Raw genomic sequence first — 23,463 nt, 5'->3', positions numbered from 1 at the left:
ATGTTTTGCTCGTGGAAGAGGCTTAGTCAATGGGTGTGCTGCATTCAGATCCGTATGTATCTTGCAAATTTCTATGTCTCCCACTTGGACTAAATCCCGAATGGAATTGAAGTGTATCTTGATGTGCTTGGTTCTTTTGTGAAATCTGGATTCCTTTGCCAAAGCAATTGCACCAGTATTGTCACAAAAGATTTTCATTGGACCCGATGCACTAGGTATGACACCTAGATTGGATATGAACTCCTTCATCCAGAATCCTTCGTTTGCTGCTTCCGAAGCAGCTACGTACTCCGCTTCACATGTAGATCCTGCCACAATGCTTTATTAGAACTGCACCAACTGACAGCTCAACTGTTCAATGTAAACACGTATCCGGTTTGCAATTTAGAATCGTCCGGATCAGTGTCAAAGGTTGCATCAACGTAACCATTTACGATGAGCTCTTTGTCACCTCCATAAACGAGAAACATATCCTTAGTCCTTTTCAGGTATTTCAGGATGTTCTTGACCGCTGTCCAGTGATCCACTCCTGGATTACTTTGGTACCTCCCTGCTAAACTTATAGCAAGGCACACATCAGGTCTGGTACACAACATTGCATACATGATAGATCCTATGGCTGAAGCATAGGGAACTTCTTTCATCTTTTCTCTATCTTCTGAAGTGGTCGGGCATTGAGTATTACTCAACTTCACACCATGTAACATAGGCAAGAACCCTTTCTTTGCTTGATCCATTTTGAACTTCTTCAAAACTTTGTCAAGGTATGTGCTTTGTGAAAGTCCAATTAAGCGTCTTGATCTATATCTATAAATCTTAATGCCCAATATGTAAGCAGCTTCACCGAGGTCTTTCATTGAAAAACTTTTATTCAAGTATCCTTTGATGCTATCCAGAAATTCTATATCATTTTCGATCAGCAATATGTCATCTACATATAGTATCAGAAATGCTACAGAGCTCCCACTCACTTTCTTGTAAATACAGACTTCTCCAAAAGTCTGTATAAACCAAATGCTTTGATCACACTATCAAAGCATTTATTCCAACTCCAAGAGGCTTGCACCAGTCCATAAATGGATCGCTGGAGATTGCACACTTTGTTAGCTCCCTTTGGATCGACAAAACCTTCCGGTTGCATCATATACAATTCTTCTTCCAGAAATCCATTTAGGAATGCAGTTTTGACATCCATCTGCCATATTTCATAATCATAAAATGTGCCAATTACTAACATGATTCAGATAGACTTAAGCATCGCTACGGGTGAGAAGGTCTCATTGTAGTCAACCCCTTGAACTTGTCGAAAACCTTTCGTGACAAGTCGAGCTTTGTAGACAGTAACATTACCATAAGCGTCAGTCTTCTTCTTGAAGATCCATTTATTTTCAATTGCTTGCCAATCATCGGGCAAGTCAACCAAAGTCCACACTTTGTTCTCATACATGGATCCCATCTCAGATTTCATGGCCTCAAGCCATTTTGCGGAATCTGGGCTCACCATCGCTTCTTCATAGTTCGTAGGTTCATCATGGTCTAGTAACATGACTTCCAGAACAGGATTACCGTACCACTCTAGTGTGGATCTTACTCTGGTTGATCTACGAGGTTCAGTAACAACTTGATCTGAAGTTTCATGATCATCATCATTATCTTCCTCACTAATTGGTGTAGGTGTCACAGAAACCTGTTTCTGCGATATACTAGGGAGCAGGTACAGTTACCTCATCAAGTTCTACTTTCCTCCCACTCACTTCTTTCGAGAGAAACTCCTTCTCTAGAAAGTTTCCGAATTTAGCGACAAACGTCTTGCCTTCGGATCTGTGATAGAAGGTGTACCCAACAGTCTCCTTTGGGTATCCTATGAAGACACATTTCTCCGATTTGGGTTCGAGCTTATCAGGTTGAAGCTTTTTTCACATAAGCATCGCAGCCCCAAACTTTCATAAACAACAACTTTGGTTTCTTGCCAAACCACAGTTCATAAGGCGTCGTCTCAACGGATTTTGATGGTGCCCTATTTAACGTGAATGCAGCCGTCTCTAAAGCATAAACCCCAAAATGATAGCGGTAAATCTGTAAGAGACATCATAGATCGCACCATATCTAGTAAAGTACGATTACGACGTTCAGACACACCATTACGCTGTGGTGTTTCGGGTGGCGTTAGTTGCGAAGCTATTCCGCATTGTTTCAAATGTAGACCAAACTCGTAACTCAAATATTCTCCTCCACGATCAGATCGTAGAAACTTTATTTTCTTGTTATGATGATTTTCAACTTCACTCTAAAATTCTTTGATCTTTTCAAATGATTCAGACTTATGCTTCATTAAGTAGATATACCCATATCTGCTCAAATCATATGTGAAGGTGAGAAAATAACGATATCTGCCACGAGCCTCAACATTCATCGGACCACATACATCTGTATGTATGATCTCCAATAAATCAGTTGCTCTCTCCATAGTACCGGAGAACGGTGTTTTAGTCATCTTGCCCATGAGGCACGGTTCACAAGTACCAAGTGATTCATAATCAAGTGGTTCCAAAAGTCCATCAGTATGGAGTTTCTTCAGGCGCTTTACACCGATATGACCTAAACGGTAGTGCCACAGATAAGTTGCACTATCATTATCAACTCTGCATCTTTTGGCTTCAACATTATGAATATGTGTATCACTACAATCGAGATTCAATAAAAATAGACCACTCTTCAAGGGTGCATGACCATAAAAGATATTACTCATATAAATAGAACAACCATTATTCTCTGATTTAAATGAGTAACCGTCTCGCATCAAACAAGATCCAGATATAATGTTCATGCTCAACACTGGCACCAAATAACAATTATTTAGGTCTAAAACTAATCCCGAAGGTAGATGTAGAGGTAGCGTGCCGACCGTGATCACATCGACTTTGGAACCATTTCCCACGCGCATCGTCACCTTGTCCTTAGCTAATCTTCTCTTAATCCATGGTCCCTGTTTCGAGTTGCAAATATTAGCAACAGAACCAGTATCAAATACCCAGGTGCTACTGCGAGCATTAGTAAGGTACACATCAATAACATGTATATCACATATACCTTTGTTCACCTTGCCATCCTTCTTATCCGCCAAATACTTGGGGCAGTTCCGCTTCTAGTGACCAGTCTGCTTGAAGTAGAAGCACTCAGTTTCAGGCTTAGGTCCAGACTTGGGTTTCTTCTCCTGAGCAGCAAATTGTTTGTTGTTCTTCTTGAAGTTTCCCTTCTTCTTCCCTTTGCCCTTTTTCTTGAAACTAGTGGTCTTGTTAACCATCAACACTTGATGCTCCTTTTTGATTTCTACCTCCGCAGCTTTTAGCATCGCGAAGAGCTCAGGAATAGTCTTTTCCATCCCTTGCATATTATAGTTCATCACAAAGCTCTTGTAGCTTGGTGGCAGTGATTGGAGAATTCTGTCAATGACGCTATCATCTGGAAGATTAACTACCAGTTGAATCAAGTGATTATTATACCCAGACATTTTGAGTATATGCTCACTGACAGAACTGTTCTCCTCCATCTTGCAGCTGTAGAACTTATTGGAGACTTCATATCTCTCAATCCGGGCATTTGCTTGAAATATTAACTTCAACTCTTGGAACATCTCATACGCTCCATGACCTTCAAAACGTCGTTGAAGACCCGGTTCTAAGCCGTAAAGCATGGCACACTGAACTATAGAGTAGTCATCAGCTTTGCTCTGCCAGACGTTCATAACATCTGGCGTTGCTCCAGCAGCAGGCCTGGCACCCAGCGGTGCTTCCAGGACGTAATTCCGTGCCCATCGTGACAGTGCGGCGCTCGGTTGTGGCTCGAATCCATCGAAGATCAAGTCTCCGCGGATGTCAGCCGTGAAGTTCAAACTTCCAAATCTGACCTGATGGCCAGGGGCGTAGCTTTCGATCTGCTCCAGATGGCCAAGCGAATTGGCCCGCAGTGCAAAGCCGCCGAATACGAAGATCTGTCCGGGGAGAAAAGTCTCACCCTGGACTGCGTCGTTGTTGATGATCGAAGAAGCCATCGAGCCAATCGGTGACGACACAGAGGAACTCTTAATGAAAGCGCCAATGTCGGTGTCAAAACCGGCGGATCTCGGGTAGGGGGTCCCGAACTATGCGTCTAGGCGGATGGTAACAGGAGACAAGGGACACGATGTTTTACCCAGGTTCGGGCCCTCTTGATGGAGGTAAAACCCTACGTCCTGCTTGATTGATATTGATGATGTGGGTATTACAAGAGTAGATCTACCACGAGATCAAGGAGGCTAAACCCTAGAAGCTAGCCTATGGTATGATTATTGTTCTTCGTCCTATGGACTAAAACCATCCGGTTTATATAGACACCGGAGAGGGCTAGGGTTACACAGAGTCGGTTACAATGGTAGGAGATCTACATATCCGTATCCCCAAGCTTGCCTTCCATGCCAAGGAAAGTCCCATCCGGACACGGGACGAAGTCTTCAATCTTGTATCTACATAGTCTTGGAGTCCGGCCGATGATGATAGTTCGGCTATCCGGACACCCCCTAGTCCAGGACTCCCTCGGGTACTACCTCATCTACTTCCCAAAACCCACATATTAATCATATCCTAATCATGCAATTGTTTGAGGATTGATCTAATGCAATAAAACTGGGTAGTAAAGAGGTATGATCAAAGTGTTACTTGCCTTGCTGATGATCCGGGAAACCTAGAGATTCGAGTAGCAAGCGACGCACTCCGGATACTCTATCGCAAACAAACAAACATGCAAACAACCATACAATAAGTACTCATCTAATGCACAGGTAAAACTCAAATAAAAGATCTAACCAGAAAATTCAACTTAAAAACTCCGGTTTGCAAAAAGAACCAAATTAAACGAAGCAACGAAAGAAAAGAGCTTCGTTTACTAATCTGGACCTAAGTCAAATTTTCCAGTACCAAAAACTTATTTGAGTTGATTAGACGGAAAGAGGGTTTCGAGATGAAACTCTAGGCGCCTGAATCGCCTGATTCCGATAAACGAGCGAAAAGATTAACTAAAACGAAAATCGGATCAGAAATCGTGATCTGGAATAATCGCGGAAAATCCGAGAAAAAGAAAAACTGACGAACAGTTTAACGATCAGAGGTTCGCTAACTGAAACTAAACGGTGCACTCGTTCGTTAAAATGAACGAACGAGCGAACGCTCGCTAAATAAAATAAACTCGAAAATAAAATAAAACCGATCTAAAAGAAAATAAACTAGCGTTTTCTAAAAAAACGAATCGGTTTTCTTCAGAAAACCGGCGATGAACGGCGGCTACCTCATCAGACTCCCATGAGGTCCAGCGGCTCCGGCGGGGCTGGGGCTCTGGCGGCGATGGCAGGTGGCGTGGGTAGCGGCGACGGGCGTCGGCGACGGCGGCGACGGGCTGCAGCTCCGGGCGGCGGCAGCGCTAAGGCGGCGGCGGCGGCTCGGCTCGGGAGGCGGAGCGGGTCAGGGTGGCGGGGTGAGGAGGGCGGCGGCGGCGCGGTATAAATAGGGGGGTGGCGTCCTGGCTTGGGGGAGGGGTGCCTCGGGAGGCGTGCTCCTCCCGGACTCGAGCGGCGGCGGCGATCAGGACTCCGGTCCCGATCCGGTGCGAGAGACGGCGGCGGCGCTGGGCCGGCTCGGCTGGGCCTTCGGCCCAGTCAGGCGCGCGGGATTTTTTTTAAATAAAATTCCGCCAAAACTAAGAAAAATTCTAGAAAATAAAATAAAATTCTAAAAATGCCAAAATAAATTTTCACCATCTAAATAAAATGGTTAGAACAAGATGAACATTTTCTTAGCCCTAAAATGCAGTTTTGAAAAACATGCATTTTTTTCTAAATTCAAATAAAATAGCCAAAAACTCCGAAATAAAACTTATTTGATTTTTTTATTAAATCCTCATTATTTCTTTATTTTGGGAAAGTCATTTTATTCCCGCTCTCATATTTTAATAATAGAAATAATTGAAGATAAAATAGAATAAATCAAATGATCCTATTTTCAAAATTTGAGAAAACTCAAATATGAAAATAAAGAATTCCCAACTCTCTCCGAGGGTCCTTGAGTTGCGTAAAATTTCTAGGATCAAGCCAAAAGCAATAAAATATGATATGCAATGATGATCTAGTGTATAACATTCCAAATTGAAAATTTGGGATGTTACAAACCTACCCCCCTTAAGATGAATCTCGCCCTCGAGATTCGGGTTGGCTAGAAAATAGGTGAGGGTGGTCCTTTAGCAGACCTTCCTCTCGCTCCTAGGTGGCTTCATCCTCGGTATGGTGGCTCCACTGAACCTTGCAAAACTTGATAACCTTGCTGCGGGTGACTCGGCTGGCATACTCGAGAATCTTGACTGGTTTCTCCTTGTAAGTTAAATCACTATCCAACTGAATCACTTCCAGCGGCACTGTATCTCTTAGCGGTATATCAGCCATTTCTGCGTGGCACTTATTCAACTGGGATACGTGGAACACGTCATGAACTCCTGATAGTCCTTCTGGCAATTCCAACTTGTAAGCAACTTCTACCATACGCTCCAAAACTTTGTATGGTCCCACAAAATGTGGCGCTAACTTTCCCTTAACTCCAAAGTGCTTAACTCCTCGAAGTGGGGACACACGAAGATAAACTCTGTCTCTGACTTCATAAGCTATCTCCTTGCGTTTTGAATCTGCATAGCTCTTCTGCTGGACTGGGCTACCTTGAGCCTATCACAAATCAACTTCACCTTCTGTTCAGACTCCTTAATCAAATCTGGTCCAAACAACTGGTGATCCCCAACTTCATCCGACAACAACGGGGTCCTGCACCTCCTTCCGTACAAGGCTTCAAAAGGGGCCATCTTCAAAATGGATTGATAAATGTTGTTGTAAGAGAACTCGGCATAAGGCAAATTCTCATCCCAACTAGATCCATAATCTAGCGCACAAGCTCTCAGCATATCCTCCAAAATCTGATTGACTCTCTCGGTCTGTCCATCTGTCTGCGGATGAAAGGCTGTACTGAACTCTAGCCTAGTACCCAAAGTTTTGTGCAACTGATTCCAAAACTTTGAGGTAAACTGGGTTCCTCTATCTGATACAATGCTCCTCGGAACTCCATGCAGACATACGATCCCGGTCATGTATATATTGGCCAACTTAGCACTGGTGTAAGTGGTCTTTACTGGGATGAAATGTGCTACCTTCGTCAATCGATCGGCTACAACCCAAATCGAGTCATAGCCTGAGCGAGTCCTGGGCAATCCCGTGATAAAATCCATGCCTAGTTTATCCCACTTCCATTCGGGTATCGGCAATGGCTGTAGCAATCCTGCTGGCTTCTGATGCTCTGCCTTCACTCTCTGACATACATCACAAACTGCTACGTACTCCGCAATACCCTTCTTCATTCCGGTCCACCAGAAAGTGTCCTTAAAATCCAAGTACATCTTGGTAATTCCTAGGTGAATCGAATATGGCGAATCATGGGCCTCTTGCAGAATCAACTTCCTGATATCCGGGTCATTAGGCACGTAAAAGCGGTCTTCAAACCATAAGGTATCATGCTCATCCTCACGAAATCCTTTTGCCTTTCCTTTGCTCATCTTCTCCTTTATAGAGGCAATCTCTTTGTTTGTCTTCTGAGCTTCTCTGATCTTATCCATCAAAGTAGACTAGATGTCCAATGCTGCAACATAGCCTCTCGGAACTATCTCCAAACGTAGCTCACGAATATCCTCGGCTAACTCCTTTGGTAACTCTCCGGTCAAGAGTGTGTTGACATGGCTCTTGCGGCTCAACGCATCGGCTACTACGTTAGCCTTTCCGGGGTGATAATGAAATCTCATATCATAATCTTTGATGATCTCCAACCATCTCCTTTGCCTGAGATTCAACTCCTTCTATGTGAAAATGTACTTCAAACTCTTGTGATCCGTGTACACCTCACAATGATTTCTGATAAGAAAATGTCTCTAGGTCTTCAATGCATGCACTAAGGCCGCTAACTCCAAATCGTGGGTAGCATAATTCAACTCATGGGGCTTAAGTTGTCGTGAGGCATACGAAACAACTCTTCCCTCCTGCATAAGCATTGCTCCAAGTCCTCGACAAGAAGCGTCGCAATACACCTCATAATCCTTGCGCTGATCTGGCAGAATCAACACGGGCGATGTAACCAAACGTTTCTTCAGCTCCTGGAAACTAGCTTCACATTCATCAGTCAATCTAAACTTGGTATCTTTCTTCAACAACTCCGTCATGGGCTTCGCAATCTTCGAGAAATTCTCAATGAACCTCCGGTAATATCCCGCAAGTCCAAGAAAACTCCGGATCTCTCCAACTATTGTTGGTGCTTCCCAGCTTGTCACAGTGACAACTTTGGTGGGGTCTACTGCTATTCCTTCTCCGGATATAACATGTCAGAGGAATCCAACTTCCTTGAGTGCAGGAGGGGGCCGGCCAAGGGGGGTGGCACGCCCAAGGGGGGGAGTCCAACTCCCACCGGGAGTAGGACTCCCCCTTTTCCTATTAAGAGTAGGAGAGGGAAGGAAGAGGAAGGAGGGAGGAAGGAAAGGGGGGGCCGGCCCCCTCCCAATTCGGATTGGGCTTGGGGGGGGCTCCCTTGCTCCTTTCCCCTCCTTTTCACTAAGGCCCAATAAGGCCCATATACCTCCCGGGGGGTTCCGGTAACCTCCCGGTGATCCGGTATTGTCCCAATCTCACCCGAAACCTTTCCGGTGTCCAAATATAGTCGTCCAATATATCGATCTTTACGTCTCGACCATTTCGAGACTCCTCGTCAAGTCCGTGATCATATCTGGGACTCCGAACAACATTCAGTACATCAAAATATATAAACTCATAATGAAACTATCATCATAACATTAAGCGTGTGGACCCTACGGGTTCGAGAACAATGTAGACATGACCGAGACACGTCTCTGATCAATAACCAATAGCGGAACCTGGATGCTCATATTGTCTCCCACATATTCTACGAAGATCTTTATCGGTCAGACCGCATAACAACATACGTTGTTCCCTTTGTCATCGGTATGTTACTTGCCCGAGATTCGATCGTCGGTATCTCAATACCTAGTTCAATCTCGTTACGGGCAAGTCTCTTTACTCATTCTGTAATACATCATCTCACAACTAACTCATTAGTTGAAATGCTTGCAAGGCTTAAGTGATGTGCATTACTGAGAGGGCCCAGAGATACCTCTCCGACAATCGGAGTGACAAATCCTAATCTCGAAATACGCCAACCCAACATGTACCGTTGGAGACACCTGTAGAGCTCCTTCATAATCACCCAGTTACGTTGTGACGTTTGGTAGCACACAAAGTGTTCCTCCGGTAAACGGGAGTTGCATAATCTCATAGTCATAGGAACATGTATAAGTCATGAAGAAAGCAATAGCAATATACTAAACGATCGTGTGCTAAGCTAATGGAATGGGTCATGTCAATCTCATCATTCTCCTAATGATGTGATCCCATTAATCAAATGACAACACATGTCTATGGTTAGGAAACATAACCATCTTTGATCAACAAGCTAGTCAAGTAGAGGCATACTAGTGACACTCTGTTTGTCTATGTATTCACACATGTATTATGTTTTCGGTTAATACAATTCTAGCATGAATAATAAACATTTATCATGATATAAGGAAATAAATAATAACTTTATTATTGCCTCTAGGGCATATTTCCTTCAGTCTCCCACTTGCACTGGAGTCAATAATCTAGATTACACTGTAATGATTCTAGCACCCATGGAGCCTTGGTGCTGCTCATGTTTTGCTCGTGGAAGAGGCTTAGTCAATGGGTGTGCTGCATTCAGATCCGTATGTATCTTGCAAATTTCTATGTATCCCACTTGGACTAAATCCCGAATGGAATTGAAGTGTATCTTGATGTGCTTGGTTCTTTTGTGAAATCTGGATTCCTTTGCCAAAGCAATTGCACCAGTATTGTCACAAAAGATTTTCATTGGACCCGATGCACTAGGTATGACACCTAGATTGGATATGAACTCCTTCATCCAGAATCCTTCGTTTGCTGCTTCCGAAGCAGCTACGTACTCCGCTTCACATGTAGATCCTGCCACAATGCTTTATTAGAACTGCACCAACTGACAGCTCAACTGTTCAATGTAAACACGTATCCGGTTTGCAATTTAGAATCGTCCGGATCAGTGTCAAAGGTTGCATCAACGTAACCATTTACGATGAGCTCTTTGTCACCTCCATAAACGAGAAACATATCCTTAGTCCTTTTCAGGTATTTCAGGATGTTCTTGACCGCTGTCCAGTGATCCACTCCTGGATTACTTTGGTACCTCCCTGCTAAACTTATAGCAAGGCACACATCAGGTCTGGTACACAACATTGCATACATGATAGATCCTATGGCTGAAGCATAGGGAACTTCTTTCATCTTTTCTCTATCTTCTGAAGTGGTCGGGCATTGAGTATTACTCAACTTCACACCATGTAACATAGGCAAGAACCCTTTCTTTGCTTGATCCATTTTGAACTTCTTCAAAACTTTGTCAAGGTATGTGCTTTGTGAAAGTCCAATTAAGCGTCTTGATCTATATCTATAAATCTTAATGCCCAATATGTAAGCAGCTTCACCGAGGTCTTTCATTGAAAAACTTTTATTCAAGTATCCTTTGATGCTATCCAGAAATTCTATATCATTTTCGATCAGCAATATGTCATCTACATATAGTATCAGAAATGCTACAGAGCTCCCACTCACTTTCTTGTAAATACAGGCTTCTCCAAAAGTCTGTATAAACCAAATGCTTTGATCACACTATCAAAGCATTTATTCCAACTCCAAGAGGCTTGCACCAGTCCATAAATGGATCGCTGGAGATTGCACACTTTGTTAGCTCCCTTTGGATCGACAAAACCTTCCGGTTGCATCATATACAATTCTTCTTCCAGAAATCCATTTAGGAATGCAGTTTTGACATCCATCTGCCATATTTCATAATCATAAAATGTGCCAATTACTAACATGATTCGGATAGACTTAAGCATCGCTACGGGTGAGAAGGTCTCATTGTAGTCAACCCCTTGAACTTGTCGAAAACCTTTCGTGACAAGTTGAGCTTTGTAGACAGTAACATTACCATAAGCGTCAGTCTTCTTCTTGAAGATCCATTTATTTTCAATTGCTTGCCAATCATCGGGCAAGTCAACCAAAGTCCACACTTTGTTCTCATACATGGATCCCATCTCAGATTTCATGGCCTCAAGCCATTTTGCGGAATCTGGGCTCACCATCGCTTCTTCGTAGTTCGTAGGTTCATCATGGTCTAGTAACATGACTTCCAGAACAGGATTACCATACCACTCTAGTGTGGATCTTACTCTGGTTGATCTACGAGGTTCAGTAACAACTTGATCTGAAGTTTCATGATCATCATCATTATCTTCCTCACTAATTGGTGTAGGTGTCACAGAAACCTGTTTCTGCGATATACTAGGGAGCAGGTACAGTTACCTCATCAAGTTCTACTTTCCTCCCACTCACTTCTTTCGAGAGAAACTCCTTCTCTAGAAAGTTTCCGAATTTAGCGACAAACGTCTTGCCTTCGGATCTGTGATAGAAGGTGTACCCAACAGTCTCCTTTGGGTATCCTATGAAGACACATTTCTCCGATTTGGGTTTGAGCTTATCAGGTTGAAGCTTTTTTCACATAAGCATCGCAGCCCCAAACTTTCATAAACAACAACTTTGGTTTCTTGCCAAACCACAGTTCATAAGGCGTCGTCCCAACGGATTTTGATGGTGCCCTATTTAACGTGAATGCGGCCGTCTCTAAAGCATAAACCCCAAAATGATAGCGGTAAATCTGTAAGAGACATCATAGATCGCACCATATCTAGTAAAGTACGATTACGACGTTCAGACACACCATTACGCTGTGGTGTTTCGGGTGGCGTTAGTTGCGAAGCTATTCCGCATTGTTTCAAATGTAGACCAAACTCGTAACTCAAATATTCTCCTCCACGATCAGATCGTAGAAACTTTATTTTCTTGTTATGATGATTTTCAACTTCACTCTAAAATTCTTTGATCTTTTCAAATGATTCAGACTTATGCTTCATTAAGTAGATATACCCATATCTGCTCAAATCATATGTGAAGGTGAGAAAATAACGATATCCGCCACGAGCCTCAACATTCATCGGACCACATACATCTGTATGTATGATCTCCAATAAATCAGTTGCTCTCTCCATAGTACCGGAGAACGGTGTTTTAGTCATCTTGCCCATGAGGCACGGTTCACAAGTACCAAGTGATTCATAATCAAGTGGTTCCAAAAGTCCATCAGTATGGAGTTTCTTCAGGCGCTTTACACCGATATGACCTAAACGGTAGTGCCACAGATAAGTTGCACTATCATTATCAACTCTGCATCTTTTGGCTTCAACATTATGAATATGTGTATCACTACAATCGAGATTCAATAAAAATAGACCACTCTTCAAGGGTGCATGACCATAAAAGATATTACTCATATAAATAGAACAACCATTATTCTCTGATTTAAATGAGTAACCGTCTCGCATCAAACAAGATCCAGATATAATGTTCATGCTCAACACTGGCACCAAATAACAATTATTTAGGTCTAAAACTAATCCCGAAGGTAGATGTAGAGGTAGCGTGCCGACCGTGATCACATCGACTTTGGAACCATTTCCCACGCGCATCGTCACCTTGTCCTTAGCTAATCTTCGCTTAATCCATAGTCCCTGTTTCGAGTTGCAAATATTAGCAACAGAACCAGTATCAAATACCCAGGTGCTACTGCGAGCATTAGTAAGGTACACATCAATAACATGTATATCACATATACCTTTGTTCACCTTGCCATCCTTCTTATCCGCCAAATACTTGGGGCAGTTCCGCTTCTAGTGACCAGTCTGCTTGAAGTAGAAGCACTCAGTTTCAGGCTTAGGTCCAGACTTGGGTTTCTTCTCCTGAGCAGCAACTTGTTTGTTGTTCTTCTTGAAGTTTCCCTTCTTCTTCCCTTTGCCCTTTTTCTTGAAACTAGTGGTCTTGTTAACCATCAACACTTGATGCTCCTTTTTGATTTCTACCTCCGCAGCTTTTAGCATCGCGAAGAGCTCAGGAATAGTCTTTTCCATCCCTTGCATATTATAGTTCATCACAAAGCTCTTGTAGCTTGGTGGCAGTGATTGGAGAATTCTGTCAATGACGCTATCATTCGGAAGATTAACTACCAGTTGAATCAAGTGATTATTATACCCAGACATTTTGAGTATATGCTCACTGACAGAACTGTTCTCCTCCATCTTGCAGCTGTAGAACTTATTGGAGACTTCATATCTCTCAATCCGGGCATTTGCTTGAAATATTAACTTCAACTCTTGGAACATCTCATACGCTCCATGACCTTCAAAACGTAGTTGAAGACCCGGTTCTAAGCCGTAAAGCATGGCACACTGAACTATAGAGTAGTCATCAGCTTTGCTCTGCCAGACATTCATAACATCTGGCGTTGCTCCAGCAGCAGGCCTGGCACCCAGTGGAGTGCGGCGAACACTTATCTGGATTTGGCGGCGAGTGCCGCGGACGCGGCCGAACACTTTCGGGGTCTAGATGACCACGAATTGGAAGAACTTTTTTGGTCGCAGTTCCACAATCCAGAGCGCCCACTTTCGGTATCCGATCGTTTGGCCACATGGGCGGAGCTGAACAGGTTATCCGGACTCGCCATGAAGCATGTCTGAGTCATCTATGGCCGAAAGGGCCCGAGCCGAAGAGTTATTTTAGCTTGGTGCAGCAGTTCCTTGGTGTGGTGCCGCATATTGATGCGATGAAGAGGTCAGCGTGCATAGAGGGTGCACAGATGGCTCTTGCATATGTCAAGACATACTGGGCGGAGATGAAGGCCAGTGTTGTTGCATCCCAGGATTCGGACGAAAGTCGAGTACCTGTCGAACGCTATTTTGAGGAAGTTCTGCAGGGTGCTCGTTTAATAGAGACGCGGTGCTCGAAGGATGTTATGTTCGAATAACATGTACTGTTTGTAAAACAATGTTTCGATTGAATATAAAAGCTCTTTTATACTTGTGCTTTCAAGAATTTAGAAGACCTCATGTGCGGCCGTTAATGTATATGTGTATATAACCTGAAAGATGGCAGTTGTTGGCTTCAGCCCCCACGCATATAATGCGGGGGTGTTTGCAGAAGGCGCATTTTCACACTTGATCCAACATCTTGGTCCTATAAAGGAGGTGATAGCGCAGCGAATTAGGCAACCGGGCTATAATGCTTTATCACTTTCACTTAGCCATAGGAGTTTGACAGTGGGGCTACTGAATAGCCCCTAGGGGCACCGCGCTCGCCCGAATTCGGGGCGCGTGTGTGCCTAACCGGGAAATGGCCCTTCGTTAATGCGGAGGAATCCTAAAGATTCCGGCTAGTCATCGAGTGGTTGACCAGTCTCTCGCTATATCATGACAGTCAGTTTTCGGCTTTCTCTACTGAGGTGCTCGCTTGGCCGAACTGGGGCACAATCGCAGTAGTTCTCCTGGTGCTGCCTTAGCCGATAGAGCGGAACGTAAGGCAGCAAAACACAGGAGCCGGGCAAACCCAACATTTGACCAAAGACATGATTCGGAGCTGATGCATATAAGGCCAAACTCGCGACGCCAAACACTCCCTAAGGTATTCGGTCTTTATGAAAACGGGCTGAACAAAAGCCCTTGGTAAGAAGCCCCTGGTGTCCAGGTACGCGCAAAATTCTAGCGTGGCCACATGCCAAGACGCCAGTCTCCTCCTCGGTTATAGCAAAAAACCGGGGGATGTTATCAACAAGAGACAGTAAAAAAGGTTTACACAGGGTCTTAATGTGAAAAGAATCCTTGAAACGGGTCCCTACTGCACGTCTGTGCCTGTGTCTCCATTGTGCCGTATCCTGGATGGGTGTAGCACGGTGTTCGTCTGTAAAAGGGAGGAACTTAGTTGAAAACAATCGTGCGAGAAATCTATGTTAAAATAAACAAAGTATAATACAAAAAACGAATAAAATTGAGCTTTATTGTCTCTTGGTGTAAACGCATGGAGCCCCTTGTACAGGGGTATGTGGCTATTTAAGCCTTTGTATGTTTACGCCAGACTCGTCGAGCCATGTTCGGGGTCTTGAACGACCTGTTTAGGTGCTCTAACTAGTAAGGCTGGTTTAGTGTGCGGCTGCCAAGGCAGCCGCACCCTCGTCCGCGCTCGAGGGACACTCGATATTTCCCTTTAATGAGATCATGCCTCGTGGACCGGGCATTTTGAGTGTAAGGGATGCATAATGAGGTATTGCGGCTAAGCGGGCGAAAGCTTCGTGTCCCAGTAGTGCTTGATAGCTACTTATGAATGGGGCAATGTGGAAGGTTAACTTTTCACTTCGGAAGTTGTCGGGGGAGCCGAACATAACTTCTGAAGAGAGGGAACCCATACAATGGGAATCTGGGCCTGGCGTCACCCCTTGAAAGGAAGTGTTGCCATGGCGAATTATTGCTGCGTATATCCCCATTTTGCGGATTGTGTCCTGATATAGCAGGTTTAGATCACTGCCGCCGTCCATTAGGACTTGTGTAAAGTGGAGTCCGTCAATTATAGGATCTAAGACCAAGGCAGTCCAGCCTGCGTTCCGGATACCTCTAGAGTAATCCTGATGATCGAAGGTGATTGGTTGTAACAACCAGTGGCGGGACTCCTCTGGGACAGGCCGTATGGCGCGTATCTCCATAGGCGCCACTTTGTTTTTCCCTTTTGTCACATGAAGTGAATTTACTGTTTTGACTTCTTGCGAGAACTTCTTTTGTTTTCCGGTGCTCTGCTTGTGGGGTTCGTCTTCATCCTCGCTTGGTATGTCGAGCCCCTAGTGTTCGGCGTTGAGTTTGCCGGATTGCTTGAAGACCCAACAATCTCTGTGGGTGTGGTTTGCAGGCCTCCCGGGAGTACTGTGGATTTGGCATATTTTGTCCAAGATTTTATTAAGGTTAGATAACTCGTCCCTATTATCTTTGGGGCGGCTTTTTCTGATTATGCCGAGAGCTTTTGAATTCGGCGTCAACTGCCGTGCTCCTCGGGCTGTTATCCTTGATCCGGCGCTGTTCCTTGCTACGGCGCGGTTTCCCGTTTCCATCTCTGACTTCGGATGCACTTGGGTCGCTAGTGCTGCTTCTTGCCAACCAACTATCCTCTCCTGCGCAAAAGCGGGTCATGAGGCTTGTTAATGCGGCCATTGTTCTTGGCTTTTCTTGGCCGAGGTGTCTGGCGAGCCATTCATCTCGAACGCTATGTTTGAAAGCTGCTAGGGCTTCGGCGTTCGGACAGTCGACTATCTGATTCTTTTTAGTAAGAAATATGTTCCAGAGTTTCCGGGCTGACTCTCTGGGTTGTTGAGTTATATGACTTAGATCGTCTGCTTCCGGAGGTCGGACATAGGTCCCTTGAAAATTTGCCCGAAAAGCATCCTCGAGCTCTTCCCAACTTCCTATGGTGTTTTCGGGAAGGCTTTTGAGCCAATGCCGGGCTGGCCCTTTGAGCTTGAGGGGTAAGTATTTTATGGCATGGAGGTCATCTCCTCTAGCCATGTGTATGTGGAGGATATAATCCTCAATCCAGACTCCAGGATCTGTTGTTCTGTCGTATGCCTCTAAGTTTACGGGCTTGAATCCCGCTGGAAATTCATGGTCCAGCACCTCGTCGGTGAAACATAGGGGATGTGCGGCACCCCTGTATTTGGGTGTGCCGCGATGTTCGGATATTTGTTGTGTTGCATTGCTTACTAGAGCTTGCTTTCTTGGCACGTAGATAGATCTAGTTGGGCCGTCTTTTTGACGCGAATCCTTGTGCGGATCGCGTGCCAGATCGAGTGCGGTGAACTTTGTCGCTCGATGTCGGTCATGGGGTCGTCTATCCGACCTGGTGGCTTCTTTGTTTTTGACTATGGGGGCTCTAAGGCTTCCTCATCAAATTCCGGTAGTAATTTTCGCTTCGGATAGCTCTTTGTGTGGTGACTGTCGTCGTACTTGTGTGCGGTGTTGAGTACCTTGCCCCATCTGATTCTGAGTGCATCTTCCGCTATTTTGAGCTTTCGCTTCTGCTTTTTCAGGCTACGCGCAGTGGCGACGAGCCTTTGGTGGAGGTTCTTCTTCTCCAGCAACTTGTCTGGTGTGAGGTCGTCCGGACTGTTATCTTCGTCGGGGACGGGTTGTTCGGTTTGTTTATCCGAGTTTCCCTGTTCAGATGGTTGCTCGACGGTATGTTCATCGTCTGCTGGTTCGTCCTGCTCTATGGTTGGGTCTCTGTCGAGGTGGGGTTTGGCGCGGCGCTTACGCCGCCGCTTTGATTGCTTTTCGAGGGAACGATCCCTTGTTGCACCCTTTTGATCCTCGTCGTATTTCTTTTAGGTGTGTCCACCATGTATACATCGTATGACAAGATGGCTTTCCAGTGCCCTATAGGCGCTGGTTCTTGGTCGTCTCCTTCATCGGCATCCATACCGGCGATGTCTTCGGAGTCAAAGTCGAGCATGTTGGTTAAATCATCGATAGTGGCTAAGAAGTGGGTGGTGGGTGGGCTTCGAATTTCTTCGTTGTCCGCATCCCAACCCTGCTGACCATAGTCCGGCCAGGGCTCTCCTGATAAAGAGAGAGACTTTAGTGAATTCAGGATATCGCCAAAGGGCGAGTGTTGAAAGATGTCTGCGGCGGTGAACTCCATGATCGGAGACCAATTGGTTTCGATCGGGAGAGGTGCGGAAGATTCGGAGCCCGGAACGGAGTCTGGCACCTTGGAGTCACGAGCTCCGCGACGGACAAGATTGGTGTTTGGCTCGATCGCCGTAGAGATTGCAGCCCCCGAGGCGTCGTCCAGTCGCCCGTCCTCGATCGGCGCAGTCGGCTCCGAGCTAAGGGTCGGAGCGGACACCTGAGCGGCGCTTTGGGCGTTGTTCGGCGGCAGAGCTAGATCATGCCCCTCGTGACAGTGCGGTGCGCTCGGCTGTGGCTCGAATCCGTCGAAGATCAAGTCTCCGCGGATGTCAGCCGTGTAGTTTAAACTTCCAAATCTGACCTGATGGCCAGGGGCGTAGCTTTCGATCTGCTCCAGATGGCCAAGTGAATTGGCCCGCAATGCAAAGCCGCTGTATACGAAGATCTGTCCGGGGAGAAAAATCTCACCCTAGACTGCGTCGTGGTTGATGATCGAAGAAGCCATCGGTCCTGAAGGTGACGACACAGAGGAACTCTCAATGAAAGCACCAATGTCATTGTCAAAACCGGTGGATCTCGGGTAGGGGGTCCCGAACTGTGCGTCTAGGCGGATGGTAACAGGAGACAAGGGACACGATGTTTTTACCCAGGTTCGGGCCCTCTCGATGGAGGTAAAACCCTACTCCTACTTGATTAATATTGATGATATGGGTTGTCACGCCCAATATGCGACCCTATCCAAAAGGAACTCGAAGGTCCCACCAAGGATAGACCCGCATATTGAAACGCTTTTGCAAGGTGGATATCATTACATCAACATTACATAATAGATGGGGATACATACATAAGGCATACAATGCCACATGAATACAACATCATCTTACAAAAGAGCACCATCCGACTACGGATGAAACACAAACAGAAACTCAAACGACATCCACCCTGCTAGCCCAGGCTGCCGACCTGGAACCTATCCCCTGATCGAAGAAGCAGAAGAAGAACTCAAAGCAAGCAAGCATCGCTCTCGCGTCATGATCATCGTAAAACCTGTACCTGCAACTGTTGTTGTAGTAATCTGTGAGCCACGAGGACTCAGCAATCCCATTACCATGGGTATCCAGACTAACAAAGCTTAATGGGAAAGGAAGGGGTAAAGTGGTGTGGTTGCAGCAGCGGCTAAGCAAGTATGGTGGCTAACATACGCAAATAAGAGCGAGAAGAGAGCAAGCGGAACGGTCGTGAAGCTAGCAATGATAAAGAAGTGATCCTGAACTCCTACTTACGTCAAACAGAACCAAGAAAATGTGTTCACTTCCCGGACTCCGCTGAGAAGAGACCATCACGGCTACACACGCGGTTGATGCGTTTTAATTCGGATCTGGTGTCAAGTTATCTACAACCGGACATTAACAAATTCCCATCTGCCTATAACCGCAGGCACGGCTTTCGAAAGATTATACCCTGCAGGGGTGTCCCAACTTAGCCCATGATAAGCTCTCGCAATCAACAAAGGATATACCTTCTCCCAGGAAGACCCGATCAGACTCGGAATCCCGGTTTACAAGACATTTCGTCAATGGTAAAACAAGACCAGCAAGACCGCCCGCTGTGCCGACAAATCCCGATAGGAGCTGCACATATCTCATTCTGAGGGCACACCGGATGAGCGAGGCGTACAGGAACCGACGTAACCCAAGTTGCCAAGGGATGGCCCCGCACGGTGCTCTAGTTTGGACCAACACTTAGGCAAGCATTGGCCCGGGGGGCTAAAATAAGATGACCCTTGGGTTAATTACTCCCAAGGGAAATATAGGTGATGGTGAGGCAAAAGGTAAAACCAAGGTTGGGCCTTGCTGGAGGAGTTTTATTCAAAGAGAACTGTCAAGGGGGTCCCATAAATCACCCGACCGCGTAAGGAACGCAAAATCCGGGAACATAACACCGGTATGACGGAAACTAGGGCGGAAAGAGTGGAACAAAACACCAGGCATAAGGCCGAGCCTTCCACCCTTTACCAAAATATATAGATGCATTAATAATATAAGAGATATTGTGATATCCCAACATAATCCTGTCCGTCATGGAGCAATCTTCAACTTCACCTGCAACTAACAACGCTATAAGAGGGCTGAGCAAAGCGGTAACATAGCCAAACAACGGTTTTCTAGGAAGGGTGTCAAAGGTTAGAGGTTCATGGCAATTTGGGAGGCTTGATGAGCAAAAGATAGGTAACGCAGCATAGCGATAGAACGAAGCAACTAGCATAGCAATGATAGTAATGAGATCTAGGGTAGCGGTCATCTTGCCTGTAATCCCGCAAGGAAGAAGAACGAGTCCATGAAGAAGATCAAGCGACGAAGACGAACCAAGCGTAGACGAACGAATCCTCACGATCGCAACGAAACGGGAACTATCGAGAAGAAGCACACAACATAGTAAACACACCACACATGAACAAGGCATGATGCACAAACAAGTATGATGCAAGACAAGACTACATGAAGCTACTCATGGCAAGAGATGATGCAAACAAGAGCAACACATCAAGGAAAGTTTAAATGAGGCCGGGAACAACATATAACAATTCCGGTAAGTCCTCATATGCATATTTCGAAATTGGTCCAGATCTGAATAAACCTTATGTTCAAGTTGTTAAACAGCAAGTTAAGATGCACCAAGATGATCTACACGAGATTCTAGTCAAGTTACATATAAAGTTCATTTAGTTCGGAGCTACGGTCTAGAAGATATGAGCAAAACAAGTTAAACATGACATTGATGCAAAATGCATTCAAACCTCAAGCATACACACGAAAACAAGGATGCAACATGATAATATGAAGCTACATGCAATTCTAAGCAAGTTTCATATAGAGCACACTCAAAACGGAGCAACGGTTCAACACACACACACTAAACAAGTTATAGCAACAATCTGTCCAAAACAGCAACTAGGCATATTGCAAGCACCAAAACAATATGCTACAGCACCCCAATATGAAAACAAAAGGCATGGGCATGATGTACAGGTAGAGCTTAACAAAACATGAACACTGAGCTATCTCCAGAAATCACTAGAACATGCTCAAACATACATGGTAAGATTGCAAACAATAACAGTTCAGACTTTGCAGAAAATAACATCAGGTTGCAATGTTTAGAGCTGTCAAAAAACATGTTACAGGAACTTATCATGGCAAACAAAGGCATGGCATGAACCTACTAATTGCGTAGAACAAAAGTCCCTTACTGACCATGAGCCAAAAAGGAAAAGAAAATATGATGGCACCCATGTAAACATAGCAAGTTATAATACAGATTTAAACATGGCAGGAACAACGATAAGTAGGCATGTTGATGAGCTTGTGCAACTCACTACAGAGAAAAACATGGCATGGCAAGGCAACCAACAGTCAGAAGACATATTTATGAAGCTAAGCATGGCAAGAGCAAGTTCATAGGGTGCATGGATCACTAACAACAATCATGGCAACAACTGAACTTAATGTTAACAGGCTGACAGCAACATTATTTAGCAACTTTGGAGCAAGGAAACAACAAGCTACAGCAGGCTATAAATGCAACCAGGGGCATGAATGGATATATCATGACATGTAGAACAAAATACCCTTAGTGAACATCTCCAGATTATGCATAGAATGACTTGTAGAAGCAGGTTTACATAGCATCACGCAATAACAGATTCAGCCTAGCAAAACAGCAACAGCGAGTATCCTACTTAACAACCTCGATTCACTCACCATAAGTCATTGCCTGACAAGATAAGCATAGCATCAGCAAGAAGACATGTTTATGAAACAAACCAAGGCAAGAACAAGTTCATAGCATGCAAGGATCAACTACAACAACCTTGGCAAAATTGAATAACATGTAAACAATCTGCCAGGAAACATTTTGAAGCAAAAGTAGAGCATGAAAATGACATGCTAGACTACACCATAATTGCAACCAGGGGCATGAATGGATAGAGGACAATCATATTTTCAAAACATCCTTACTGAAGTATCTCAAAATATGCATGGATCTCTCTGTAGCATCATGTTTACATGGCATCAAAATAACAGCAGAACAGGGACTAAAATCAGCAACATCACGAAATCTACTTCACATGCTTGTGCTAGTCACCACAGAGATCACAAAAATACATGGCATACACCCCTGTAAAGATGGCATGGCATAGTTCAAAACACATGTAGACATCAACCTCATAGGATGCACACATCAAACATGGCAAAAATGACAAATGAGCATGTTCTGTTAACACACAGCAGACAACATCATGAAGCACTCTTGCAATGATGATTCAGGCATCAAGATGGACTCAAATGAACATGATGCAATGGAATGAAATGAAGTACCCGTTGAGTCGAACAATTTGAAATATTACACGCACGAAACGGAGCTTCGAATGCAGAGATATGATGCGATGAACATGGCATGATAATGTCAAAATATTCGGGGACTTAGTGAAATATTACCCTCCGGAAAAGTCAACCCGGGACGAGGAGATCTCGGGACGGAGCGGATCTGGACACGCGGGAGCGTTTGGTTGGCGGGCCTGGTGGATCTGGTCCCGGTTGGCACGGGCTTCGAGGTTCGCTGGAGAGCTCGCCGGAGTTGGCCGAGGAGAGGTCCGGCGAGGCGGGGACGGGGCGCTCCGGGCGGATCTCGCCGGATCCGGCCCGGGGCGAGGCGTGACGGCGACGGGGAGGCGCGGGGAGGCGGCGCGGCGAGGAGCTCCCGGCTTGGACCGGCGAGGTCGCGCGGCGACGGCGTGCCGGAGCTGCGGCTGGCGGATCTTCGGCCGACGCCGGCAGATGGCGACCGGGGCGGCGGGCGAAGGCGGAGCCGGCCTACGAGGCACGGGTCACCGGCGGAGGCGAAGGCGAGCCCCGGCGGCAGAGGGAGGGCGCGGACGGGCGGCGATCGGCGAGGACGGCGGGGTCGACGGCCGGCAAGGAGGCGGCGGCCGGCGGGGAGGCCGAAGGCGCGGAGGCGGGTGCCTGCGGGCTGTGTGCGGCGGCGGCGGCCGACCGGGCCTGCGTGGGCCCACGATGGGCTCCGCGGGCTGGCGGCGCGGGGCTGGCAGCGGAGGGTGGTGGTGGCGCGCCACGTGGCGGCCTCCGATTGGCGCGAGGAGCGGCGGCGGACATGTCCGGCCGGGGGCGGACATGTCCGGCGCGGAGAGGGGGAGTTTTAGGGTTTCGAGGGAAAAACATCCGCGGATTTGGATGGGGAGGGCATATTTATAGTTTCTGGGAGCTAGGAGAGTCCAAATGAGGAGCGGTTTTCGGCCACACGATCGTGATCGAACGACCGAGAGCATGGAGGGGAGTTAGATGGGTTTTGGGCCACTTTGGAAGGGTGTTGGGCTGCAAAGAGAGAGGGGCTTTTGCAGTTACCCGGTTAACCGTTAGAGTATCAAACGACCTCCAAATGGCACGAAACTTGACAGGCGGTCTACCGGTGCTATACCAAGGCCGCTTGGCAAGACTCGGACCATTCCGAGAAAGTTTAACACCCACTCATGAAAAGAGAGAAGAGGGGGACGCCGGAGGACATAGGAATGCCGGATCGCAAAACGGACAACGGGGAAAAGGCTCGAATGCATGAGACGAACACGTATGCGATGCAATGAAATGCACATGATGACAC

This window comes from Triticum dicoccoides, chromosome 4B (assembly GCF_002162155.2).
Source record: "Triticum dicoccoides isolate Atlit2015 ecotype Zavitan chromosome 4B, WEW_v2.0, whole genome shotgun sequence".
Classification (NCBI taxonomy): Eukaryota; Viridiplantae; Streptophyta; class Magnoliopsida; order Poales; family Poaceae; genus Triticum; species Triticum dicoccoides.
The sequence above is the reverse complement of the archived record's forward strand: the minus strand, read 5'-3'. Positions refer to the sequence as shown.